A 13,843-nucleotide genomic window follows, 5' to 3' on the forward strand; every position below is an offset into this window, starting at 1 on the left:
ATCTAAATACAATAAGTAGTTATTATATAAATAGTTCCCATTTTCAATGGCTCACATTTCATTGTCTCATTCATTCAATCTTTATAATAAACACATGTAGTCATTAATGTCTATCCACTCATTAGAAGATTTGTAAGGCAGCATCAAGTATTTCGTAAAGAATGTGAACTCTAGCGTCAGACAAACCTTGCTCTGGATGCTTTTTTTTTTGGAAACATGTTGAGGGGCCAGGCATGGTGGCTCAAGCCTGCAATCCCAGCACCCTGGGAGGCCGAGGCATGCAGATCACCTGAAGTCAGGAATTTGAGACCAACCTAGCCAACATGGTGAAACCCTGTCTCCACCAAAAATACAAAAATTAGCCAGGTGTGGTGGTGCATGCCTGCTACTCTGGAGGCTGAGGCAGGAGAATCATCTGAGCCCAGGAGGTGGAGGCTGTAGTGAGTGGAGACCGCACCACTGCACTCCAGCCTGGGAGGAAGAGCAAGACTCCATCTCAAAACAAACAAACAAAAAAAGATGTGGGGGGTTGAGAATGTGTATGAGTGAAGAGTAGGCGAGGCTCAGAGATGAGGATGTGATGAGGGGTGGGGTCAGCCACCATTGCATTTAACCAGAAATCATATGATTATCACATGTGCTCATCTCTGAACGGGCCATTCATCATTTTGGGCAGAGGGTCTTCTCATCCTTTCAGGATTCTCTTGCTTCTTAGATACACTTTATGTCAAATTCTTTTATTTCCCCCTTAAAGCTATAACAACCACATTCACTTCCTTATAATGAATAAATACATGTAGCTTTTTCATAATGGAACTGAGTTCTGTTTTGCATTTGATACCAGCTCACTACAACCTCTGCCCCCCAGGCTCAATCGACCCTCCCACCTCAGCCTCCTGAGCAGCTGGAATTAGTCACGCACCACCACACCCTGCCAATCTTTCTGTATCTCTATCGGAGATGGGGTGTCACCATGCTGGCTAGGCTGGTCTCGAACTCCTGACCTCAAGTGATCCTCCCGTCTCGGCCTCCCAAAGTGCTGGCACCACAGGCATTAGCCACCATGCCCAGCCACATCTGCTTTTTTTTTCCCATTATTATTATACTTAAGTTCTGGGGTATATGTGAAAATCTTGCAGGATTGTTACATAGGTATACACATGCCATGGTGGTTTGCTGCCTCCATCCCCTCATCACCTACATTAGGTATTTCTCCTCGTAACCTCCTCACCCCCTGCTATTGCTCCCTTAGACCCCAGTGTGTGATGTTCCCTGTGTCTATGTGTTCTCATTGTTCAACACCCACTTATGAGTGAGAACATAAGGTTTTCTGTTCTTGTGTCAGTTTGCTGAGAATGGTGGTTTCCAGATTCATCCATGTCCCTACAAAGGACATGAACTCATCCTTTTTTATGGCGGCATAGTATTCCATGGTATATATATGTGCCACATTTTCTTTGTCCAGTCTATCCTTGATGAGCTTTTGGATTGGTTCCAAGTCTTTGCTATTGTAAACAATGCCCCAATGAACATACATGTGCATGTGTCTTTATAATAGAATGATTTATAATCATTTGGGTATATACCCAGTAATGGGATTGCTGGGTCAAATGGTATTTCTATTTATAGATCCTTGAGTAATTGCCACACTGTCTTCCACAATGGTTGCACTAATTTACACACTGACCAACAATGTAAAAGTGTTCCTATTTCACCACATCCTCTCCAGCATGTGTTGTCTCCAGAGTTTTAATGATTGCCATTCTAAGTGGCTTGAGATGGTATCTCACTGTGGTTTTGATTTGCATTTCACTAATGACCAGTGATGATGAGCATTTTTTCATATGTTTGTTGGCCACATAAATGTCTTATTTTGAAAAGTGCCTGTTCATATCCTTCACCCACTTTTTTGATGGGGTTGTTTTTTTCTTGTAAATTTGTTTTAGTTCTTTGTAGATTCTGGATATCAGCCCGTTGTCAGACGGGCAGCTTGCAAAAATTTTTTCCCATTCTGTGGGTTGCTGGTTCATTCTAATGATTGTTTCTTTTGCTGTGCAGAAACTCTTAAGTTTAATTAGACCCCATTTGTCTATTTTGGCTTTTGTTGCCATTGCTTTTGGTATTTTAGTCATGAAGTCCTTGCCTATGCCCATGTCCTGAATGGTATTGCCTAGGTTTTCTTCTAGGGCTTTTATGGTGTTAGGTCTTACGTTTAAATCTTTAATCCATCTGGAGTTAATTTTAGTGTAAGGTGTCAGGAATGAATCCAGCTTCAGCTTTCTGCACATGGCTAGCCATTTTTCCCAGCACCATTTATTAAACAGGAAATCCTTTCCCCATTGCTTGTTTTTGTCAGATTTGTCAAAGATCAGAGTTGAGGTGTGTGGTGTTACTTCCAAAGCCTCTGTTATGTTCCATTAGTCTATATCTCTGTTTTGGTACCAGTACCATGCTGTTTTGATTACCTTATAGTAGCCTTTGTAGCCTTATAGTATAGTTCGAAGTCAGGTAGCATGATGCCTCCAGCTTTGTTCCTTTTGCTTAGGATTGTCTTGACTATGCAGGCTCTTTTTTGATTCCTTATGAAGTTTAAGGTGATTTTTTCCAGTTCTGTGAAGAAGATTAAAGGTAGCTTGATGGGGATAGCATTGAATCTATAAATTACTTTGGGCATTATCACCATTTTCATGATATTGATTCTACCTAACCATGAGCATGGAATATTTTTCCATCTGTTTGTGTCCTCTCTTATTTCCTTGAGCAGTGGTTTGTAGTTCTTGAAGAGGTCCTTCATTTCCTTTGTTAGTTGTATTACTAGGTATTTTATTCTCTTTGTAGCAATTGTGAATGGGAGTTCACTCATGATTTGGCTCTGTTTGTCTGTTATTGGTGTATAGGAATGCTTGTGATTTCTGCACATTGATTTTGTATCCTGAGACTTTGCTGAAGTTGTTTATCAGCTTAAGGAGACTTTGGGCTGAGATGACAGGGTCTTCTAAATATACAATCATGTCATCTGCAAATAGAGATAATTTGACATCCTCTTTTCCTAATTGAATACCCTTTATTTCTTTTTCTTGCCTGATTGCTCTGGCTAGAACTTCCAATACTGTGTTGAATAGGAGTGGTGAGAGAGGGCACCCTTGTCTGGTGCCAGTTTTCAAAGGGAATGCTTCCAGTTTTTGCCCATTCAGAATGATATTGACTGTGGGTTTGTCATAGATAGGTTTTATTATTTTGAGATATGTTCCACTGATTCCTAGTTTATTGAGAGTTTTTAGCATAAAAGGCTGTTGAATTTTGTTGAAGGCCTTCTCTGCATCTATTGAGATAATCATGTGATTTTTGTCTTTGGTTCTGTTTATGTGATGGATTATGTTTTTAGACTTGCATATGTTGAACCAACCTTGCATCCCCAGGATGAAGACTAACTGATTGTGACAGATAAGCTTTTTGATGTGCTGTTATGTTCAGTTTGCCATATTTTATTGAAGATTTTTGCATCAATGTTCATCACGGATATTGGCCTTAAATTTTCTTTTTTTAATTGTGGCTCTGCCAGGTTTTGGTACCAGGATGATGTTGGTCTCATAAAATAAGTTAGGGAGTATTTCCTCTTTTTGTGTTGTTGGGAATAGTTTCAGAAGAAATGGTACCAGCTCCTCTTTGTACATCTGGTAGAATTAGGCTGTGGACCCATCTGGACCTGGACTTTTTTTGGTTGGTAGGCTATTAATTGCTGCCTCAACTTCAGACCTTGTTATTGGTCTATTCAGGATTTCAACTTCTTCCTGGTTTAGTCTTGGGAGGAGGCAAGTGTCCAGGAATTTATCCATTTCTTCCAGATTTACTGGTTTATGTGCATAGAGTTGTTTGTAGTAATCTCTGATGGTAGTTTGTATTTCTGTGGACTCTGTGGTGATATCCCCTTTATTGTTTTTTATTGCATCTATTCTATTCTTCTATCTTTTCTTTTTTATTAGTCTGGCTAGCAGTCTATCTATTTTGTTGATCTTTTCAAAAAACCAGGTTTTTTTGTGTGTGTCTCTATCTCCTTCAGTTCTGCTCTGATCTTAGTTATTTCTTGTCTTCTGCTAGCTTTTGTATTTGTTTGATCTTCCTCTCTAGTTCTTTTAATTTTGACAATAGGGTGTCAATTTTAGATCTTTCCTCACTTCACATGTGGGCATTTAGTGCTATAAATTTCCCTCTAGACACTGCTTTAAATGTGTGCCAGAGATTCTGGTACATTGTTCTCATTGGTTTCGAAGAACATCTTTATTTCTGTCTTCATTTCATTATTAATCCTGTAGTCATTCAGGAGCAGATTGTTCAGTTTCCATGTAGTTGAGTGGTTTTGCATGAGTTTCTTAATCCTGAGTTTTAATTTGATTGCACTGTGGTCTGAGAGATTGTTTGTTATGATTTCCATTCTTTTGCATTTGCTGAGGAGTGATTTATACTTCTAATTATGTGGTCAATTTTAGAGTAAGTGCGATGTGGTGCTAAGAAGAAAGTATATTCTGGGATTTGGGGTGGAGAGTTCTGTAAATGTCTATTAGGTTTGCCCTGATGAATGGATTAATGTCATTATTATGGGAATGGATTCATTATCTCAAGAGTGAGCTTGCTGTAAAAGCAAGTTCAGCCAGTTCTTGCTCTTGCTCTCCCCCATTTCTTGCATTTCTCCCTTTCACTACAGGATGATGCAGCATGAAGGCCCTCATCAGATGCTGGTGACATGCTCTTGGACTTCCCAACCTCCAGAACTTTGAGCCAAATACATTTCTGTTCATTATAAGTTACCCAGCCTCAGATATTCTGTTATAGCAGCATACAGTGGACTAAGGCAATATTTAAGTGAGATCATGCAAGTCTGTCTTCCTTTGCCTGGCTTATTTAAGTTAGCATAATGTCCTCCATGTTCATCCACATTGTCACAAATGACAGGATTTCCTTCTTAAGGCTAAAAAATACTACTTTGTATATTATGCCATATTTTCTTTATCCATTCATCTGTCGATGAACACTTAGGTTGACTATATCTTGGCTATTGTGAATAATGCTGGAGTGAACATAGGAGTATAGATATCTCTTTGACATACTGATTTCATTTGATTTGGATATAGACCCAGAAGTAGGATTATTGGATCACATGGTAGTCCTGTTTTTAGTTTTTTGAGGAAATTTCATACTATTTTCCATATTGGCCATACTAATTTGCATTCTCATTAAAAACATAAAAAAAATTCTCTTTTCTCTATATCCTTACCAAAAGTTATTATTATTTTTTTGTAATAGACATTTTAACAGGTATGAGATGATATGTATTTCATGGTGGGTTTTTTGTTTGTTTTGGTTTTTGGTTTTTTAAGATAGGGTTTCTCTCTCTCACCCAGGCTGCAGTGCAGTGGCATGATCTGGGACTACAGGCACACACCATCATGCCAAGCTGATATTTTCATTTTTTGTAGAGATCAAGTTTTACCATGCTGTCCAGGCTGGTCTTGAACTCCTGGGCTCAAGCAATCTGCCCACCTCAGCCTCCCAAAGGCCTGGGGTTAGAAGCATGAGCCCCATGCTTGGCCTCATTGTGGTTTTAACTTATGATCCTCTGATAATTAATGATGTTGAACATTTCTCATATACCTATTGGCCATCTGTATATCTTCTTTTAATAAATGTATATTCAGGTTCTTTGCCCAGTTTTTTTTTTAAAGTTTTATTTTGTTTTAATTGACACATAATAACTGTGCATATTTATGGGTTACAGTGTGATGTTTTAATACACGTATACATTGTATAATGACCAATCAGGGTAATAAGCATATCCATCACCTCAAGCATTTGTCATTTCCTGGTGGTGAGAACATTCAAAATCCTATCTCCTATTTTGAAATATACAATACATTTTCATTAACTATAGTTACCCTACTATACTTTGACCATTTTAAATTGAGTTCTTTGTTTTCTTGGTATTGAGTTGCTTGAGTTCCTTGTCTATTTTGGATATTTACCCCTTATCAGATATATGGTTTACAAATATTTTCTCTCATTCTGTAGGTTGTTGCTTCACTCTGTTGATTGTTTCCTTTGCTGTGCAGAAGCTTTTCTGGTTGATGCAATCACATTTGTCTATTTTTGCTTTTGCTGCAGGTACTTTAGGGTCCACAGCCAAAAAATCATTGACCAGACCAATGTCAGGAAGCCTTTTTCTCTATGTTTTCCTTTAAGTAGTTTTACAGTTTCACGTCTTATGCTTAAGTCTTTAATCTATGTTGAGTTGATTTTTATACACTGACACAGTTTGGATATTTGTTTCCGCAAATCTCATGTTGAAATGTAATCCACATTGTTGGAGGTGGGGCCTAGTAAAAAGTGTTTGAATCCTAGTGGCATATCTCTCATGAATAATGTGGTGCCATCGCCTTGGTAGAGAGTGATTTCTCATGAGATCTGATAGTTTAAAAATGGGTAGCACCTCTTCCTTCCCTTTCTCTCTTGCTCTTGCTCTTACCATGTGAGATGCTTTTTCCCCTTTTGCCATCCGCCAAGATTGTAAGCTTCCTGTGATCTTCACATGTGTTTCTCTTTGTGAAGTATTCTTCCCTAGATGCAGTATTCTTTCCCTAGATGCAGTATTCCTGCTTTGTTTCCTTGAAGTCCTGACCCCTAGTAACTATGATATTTCTCCTTTAGTTGAGACAGGAAGACTGGAGGGGGCTGGAGTAAGAGGAATTTCCTTTCCCTAGCTGGAATAAGGCCCCGGAAAAGTCTTTCCCCTGGAGTGTAGTCCTTTATTATGGAGAAGGTTCTGAGTGTATTTCACAATGATTACTCTTCCTCTCCCCTGCCAAAGCCATGAGGGGATCTCTCTCAGATCTTTGCTGTGAGTACCTGGTGAGGTTCCTGGAGGTAAGGTCCATGAAGACTGCAATCACCAGTAATTTCTCATTCTCATAGTTATCCACAATCTCAGTCTCCAGCAATTTGTAAAATTTACCATTTAAGTGGTCCCATGAGTCTATGACTCCATGGCTTCTGCTCCAGGCAAGCTGACCTCAGCTGTGTCTCTCTGAATGTGCTTGTTTCTCTAGACTTAAGGGTTGTGTTTAGCCCTGTAAACTCAGTTATCTGATGGGTCCAAGAAAAGTCATTAATTTTTAGTTTATCTAGCTTTTGTTGTTCTAAGTTCAGGAGCGGTGACTTCCAAGCCCTTTACATGTTGGAGATGAAATTGGAAGACTCTTTGCTCATTCATTTTTTACTTTTTTTTTCTTGTTTAGCTCAGATAATTTCTATTGACCTATCATTAAGCTCACTGACTTTTTACTGTCTGTCATCTCCAGACTGCTATTCAGTCCATCCAGTGAGTTTATTTCAGTTACTGTATTTCTCAATTCTAAAATATCTCCTTGATGTGTATTTATACCTTCTGATTATTTGCTATGACTTTCTACTTTCCCATTCATTTCAAGAGTGTTCGGGGTTACTTGTTGGAAGATTTTTATAATAGCTGCTTTGAAGTCTTTGGATCAAATATTAGACCATCAATGTCATCTTTGAATTGGCTTTCATTGATTGTTTTTTTCCCAGTGAAAAAAAAATCTTAAGTTTTCACCCAAAATGCCAAGTAATTTTGACTTGCACCTGGACATTTTTAACACTGTCCTATGAAAATCTGGGACTGGTTTAAATCCTGTGGAGAATGTTGATATTGTTGTTTTACCTGGCAATCAACATCATTGAGTTCAGGCTGCAAGTTCTGACTCATTTCCTGTGGGCTGTGGTTTAATTTTGTTCAGTTTTTTAAGCCTTTTTCAATGATATTCAGATCCATCCCACATATGCACCACCCAGTGGTCAGTCTGAGACCTAGGCAGCAGTCTATCTGTTACTTCATTTCCCAAATAATTCTATATGCTGATTGGGACAGGATCCATGCGTGCCCAGCTCAGGGGTGATCCCTGGAGTTCATAAATAATTTTATAGGGATTACTTCCCAAAGCTCCTTCCTCTTCATAATCTTTCAAGTGGTTTCTGGTACTGGGAACTCCTGGGAAAATAATTCCCAGTACCTTCAGTCCTTTGGCCAAAAAGCTAAGGCTTCAGTTACTTCAATCTACATCACAGCAACAGGAGTTTGCCCTGTCAGGAAAATTCTCTTAGGACCACAGTTCTATAGATCAAAGGAAAGTTCATCTCTCTGAAAATTTTGGCTCTCATACCCATGCCATTACCACAGAATTGCTTCAGAGTAGACTGTAAGAGAAAGGAGAAAATAGATTTAAAAGAAGAGAAAAAGAAGTGATCTTCCCCACCCTCTCTGAGTGCTAGGAATTCCCTCTGCTGCTTCTCAGTCCAGAAGTAGAGGCTTTCTCCTGAAGCTCTCTCTGCACCATGCACCCTCTTCTGGGTTTTAGGTTGCCTCAAGTTTGAACCAGAGGGAAAAAAAATCAATGACCTGATTAGTGACACTTCAAATTCCGGTGTTCTTTCCCAATTCACCAACTACTGTTCACTTTTAGGGGTCCTCAAATAACTGCTCCATGCATTGTATTCAGCTTTTATAACATCATCACTGGGAGAGACAAGGTGGTTTGTGCTTAATTCATCCTAGTCAGAACCAGAATTTACTACACACTTAATAATCAGATAATTTCCAAGCCTCAGTCTCTTTATCTGTAAATTGGAATAACAATAATTTTTATGACTGGAGTTTTCGGAGAGCAAAAGAACTAATAAACATTACAGTGTGCTTTACAAATGTTAGCTGTTGTTATTATGTTCTTATTTTTACTAGATGCTGCTGCTGCAGAGCTGAAAAGACACATAGGAAAGCAGTAGAAAGAGGCAAGGGAGAGGTAGTACCATCAGCAAACGTTAAAACAAGCAAGGAGTGTATGTTTTCTATTTCACACTTAAATCGGGCATTTATACAGGACACATTTTGCTTTGTCATGAAATGTTACATCTATACGAACAGTATGTCATGCAAATGCCTGTGGGCAGCAACAATGTGTTATTGTGTGACTCCTTATACTAAAGTACGTACAATGTTTTCAGGTTTTATTCCTTCTGCATTGTCTCGAAGAAAGACAAAGAGGAGAAAGTCTCCCCCATGTGTCATTGCCAGGATGGAGACATGGAGTCGATGGAGATAAATATAGAAGCGGAAAAGTCTTTACTCCCTTCTCTCTGCCTAATTCATTCCATCTACAAGATAGGTTTACATAGTCATTCTCTTTGGTACAAATTTCATCCATTTACCCCAGAGGTGACATTCTCAAAGTAAGAATAATTTTATTCTTTTTTTATTATTCATGTAATACCTTTTAAGTGTTATTTAAAATGTTACAGGGCAGTGCTAATAGATTATAAGTGCTGGGCGGTGGTGTTGTGGGAATGAATCTAGGCCTTTCATTTCTTTCATTCTGAGGAAAAGAATTGCCTTTTATATGTCTTTTGGCTGTAAGTTGGACTTTCCTGGAATGTAACTTTGATGTACAATGTGGTTCTCTGCACTGAGGCTCACTGCTGTATTGACAGCCTATATATTTCCCCCAGGGACACCAAAGCAAGGGAGGTGGCATCCTTTCCACATCAGCTGAGCTTGGGTAAACTGTTTAGTTGTGGGGACTATATGGTAGGATGAATAGGAATGTTTTATCACAGTTGGGTCAAATTCTGGCTCCTCTACTTTTTGTATGTGAAGTTAGGTAAGTTATTTAAACTCTCTGAAACTCAGTTTCCTCATCTGTAAAAGGAGGTTAACGATACTTAGCACAAAGAGCTTATTTGGCAACTAAAAGGAAAATATGTATGTATCCTCTGTACATAAGTACATATATTGAGGGTACCTTGCGTAAAATGCAGATGCCCTATGCATGCCCATTTAGTAGAGTTTAGAACTCAAATACTATTTCAATGAATATTTATAATTATTTAATCTTTGTGTTTATGACAATCCAACTTAAAATCCAATTTCTAATAGAACAGCTGACTGAAAAGTAGGGACTTCTATACTGTTAAAGATGTTTTTAGTGCTTCAGTAAGAAGGCCAGCTTACTGTTCAGAAAATAATTGCTATAAGTGGAATTCACTATAAGGGGGCCTTGTGCCAGCCATAAACATGTCATTTGGCCTTGACTTAACGAACACTAGTCTCTGTTCCATGAGACTATCACAAAAGAGAACTACAGGGTCTGTGACTGCTGCCTGCTGGTGGGAGCTTCCTTTTCTGTATCTTGACCTCTTTGTACAATGCTAATGTAAAAGGGGCTATATGTATATCTCCTTACATATATGGATCCTTAAGAATAAAGACTATTAAAATAGTTACTCTATATAGGGTGACTACTTCCATCTGCCAGGGTTCTGCTCAGCACTGAGCTAACATTTTCTCAAATAATCCTTCTGACACCTAAATACTGAGCCACTTTACAAATGAGGAACCTAAGGCTTAGGGCCTTTGAATAACTTACCCAAGGACATGCAATTGACACACTGCAAACCAGGAATTCAAGCCAGCTCTAGCTGACCCTAAAATCCATACTCTTTTTTTTTTAAAATTATACTTTAAGTTCTGGGATACATGTGTAGAATGTCTAGGTTTGTTACATAGGTACACATGTGCCATTGTGGTTTGCTGCACCCATCAACTCATGATCTACGTTAGATATTTCTCCTAATGTTATGCCCCCAACCCCCGGCAGGCCCTGGTGTGTGGTTCTCCTCCCTGTGTCCATGTGCTCTCACTGTTCAACTCCCACTTATGAGTGAGAACGTGTGGTGTTTGGTTTTCTGTTCCTGTGTTAGTTTGCTGAGAATGATGGTTTGCAGCTTCATCCATGTCCCTGCAAAGGACATACACTCATCCTTTTTTGTGGCTGCATAGTATTCCATGGTAAATATGTGCCACATTTTCTTTATCCAGTCTATCATTGATGGGCATTCGGGTAAAACCCATACTTTTAACTACCACCCTACCTACAAATTCTTCAGTTTATTACCTCTTGCTGGTTGAGTCTCACAAATCAAAACTGAACATTCTGGACCTTGTATAACCATTGTTTATACAATGTTCTCCTGTTTTTATCAACAATAAGAACCAAAGTTAGTCCTTTTATACATAATAAGGTCAAAATTTATTACAACTCCAAGGGTTTCCAAATTCTTTTGTCACATTTACATTTTGTTGAGTTAAAGAGGCATTCACCTGAAACTTGACTTTTCTTTTCTTAAAGTGTTTCTAATAGGATTTGTCTCAATAAGATCTTCATGACACACAGGAATAAAAGGCAAAGAACCTAGCCACTGCTATTTAAGGAAGTGAAAACAGTTTATCCGAAGTATTCCTAAAGGATGATATAGTTAGATAAATTTGATTAAAATCTTCCATTTTAAAATCCTTTATAACATAAAATGCTTTTGCAGCTGGTGGAGAGTAGAGTTTGGCCCAATATAAGCTCTTCTGGAAGGAGAAACTCAACCTTAAACAATTAAGTAACTTACCAAGCTCATGTAACTCCTAGGTGGTGAATCAGAACTGGAAAATGGGTCTTCCGAATATAGATCCAGTTTCCTAGAAGAAGAACAAGCAGAAGTTGTATTTCCCAGAAGTTAATTTAAGTAGAAAACACTATTGCAGATGCTTTTTGCTACAAAAATAAGTTTAGTTGGAATTTGTTGTTACTCATTTAATGGGTAAGATACTCAGTAGTATCTCCTGTTATCATTATACAGTTACAGTATTGTGGTACTATTATTTTATAAGTCAAGACGTAAGATAAAAAAAGATAACCTTGGCCAGAGAATGATGAAAATAAGTGACAGATTGCAGATGAGAACACAGATACATATCTTGTTATTCAGCAATTGACATTTTAAGGAATTTTCTTGGCTGAATATTGGTATGATTCTAGATGACTATTTCTCTTTTATAATATAAACTACATGTCATTGTTTAAAAATGTTGGCTTCAGTCAGTCACAGGCCATTGTGGAGAGAAATGCATAGCACATACTGTATTAGGACCTCGCTTTCTATTTTGGGAAAGAAAAGAATTATTTAACATGAATGTGAGCTTTTTACACACATAAAAAGATTAAGAGAATTATGTTGGGTAATGGAATATTGCACTTAAAGATTTACACACTTCAAATAGAAATGCATTAGCTATGTTAATATGCCTAAATACACAAAAGGAATTTAAATATGATAATTAATTATCACCTGTTGACAAATAACATTTTATACTTAATGTTAGTGAGGAAATATTTTTCATGAAATGGCCAGTTCCAATAAATATGACAAACGTGCCTGTAAATAAAAGGCGATAATGTTAGTCAGCACCTTATAAACTCTCTGAATTCAATCTACTCTAAGTAATGTGAGTGCTAAAGAGAAGGACAATAATAAGAGCACAGTGACAGAAGGAAGAGCTACAGCTTTCTCCTAAACTGAAGGGGGAGATGTTCCAGGTCTGAAGACAAAGGCACATGCATGGTTTGGTTCACCACTTTTGCTTTCTTGAAGCTATAATTAATTTTCAAGAGGAAGTCACAAAACATATATCTGCATGTTCCTGGGTATAGACCTAAAACTCCTGGGCTTTATCACAGGCTTGGATAAAGTGTTTCTTTAGTCAGAGGCATGTTTCCTTTCAAGAGAAAGCTTACGTTTTGACTATTAGGTGTAATTTCGAAATTGTCTATATATTTGATAGCATAGATTGTTATTAGCTTTTAGCTGTGAGTATTTAATAAATCTAATGAATAAATAAATAAATAATTTTTTCTGGCCCATTTTTCTATTAAAAAAATACTAATGATTCACCCCACCAAGTTATGACCACTAAAGGACCAAGTATAGAAAGAACAAATACCACTGTGAAATACAGTTCCCCCAACTCCAGAAAAATAGGAAAAATGACTGATTACTTTAACGTGAGCAGGCTACTTACTCCTCAACATTAAGTAAATTACAAGTGCTTTTAAGATTATCCAACTGGAATGCAGGGACAACCCAGCCTTTCCCTCTTCAGCTTCACAGCATTGAATTAAAAAAAAAAATCTATCATATATAAGATTTGCTAGGGTTTATCTAGATTTTTTAAAACAAAAATTTCTATTACCCAGTGATATGGTTTGACTGTGTCCCCACCCAAATCTCATTTTGAATTCCCACGTGTTGCGGGAAGAACCCAGTGGGAGATAATTGAATCATGGCAGGAAGTCTTTCCTGTGCTGTTCTCATGATAGTGAATAAGTCTCACAAGATCCAATCATTCTATAAAGAGGAGTTCCCCTGCAGCAATTCTCTCTCTTTGCCTGCTGCTATCCATATAAGATGTGGCTTGCTCCTCCTTGCCTTCCCCCATGATTGTGAGGTTTCCCCAGCCAAGTGAAACAATAAGTCCAGTTAAACCTCCCTCTTTTGTAAATTGCCCAGTCTTGGGTATGTCTTTATCAGCAGTGTGAAAATAGACTAATACACCCAGCATCCTTTTATATCCACAGGACAAGGATAATTGATGTTTCATAATGATGATCCTAAAGAGGAATAAGATTGTGCAGAATGTTATAAAACATTAAATCAATAATAAATTATGTTATCACATAGAGCTAAGTATATTTTATTATAATTTGAAACTTATCTGAGTATTATGTACATTTTAGTATTGTTTTCAGAACAATTGATGCATCAAGCATGCAAGTAACAAAACTTGGGCTGTTCAGAAAAGTGGTGAAGGGTAAACCTGCCAAGTTTGATCAATTTGCTTTAGAATCCCAGTTCTGCTTCTTACTAGTTGTGTGACTTTCAGCAGTGGTTACCCTGGGGT

This window comes from Aotus nancymaae, unplaced genomic scaffold (assembly GCF_030222135.1).
Source record: "Aotus nancymaae isolate 86718 unplaced genomic scaffold, 86718_ANA_hifiasm-v0.15.2.pri h1tg000008l, whole genome shotgun sequence".
NCBI lineage: Eukaryota > Metazoa > Chordata > Mammalia > Primates > Aotidae > Aotus > Aotus nancymaae.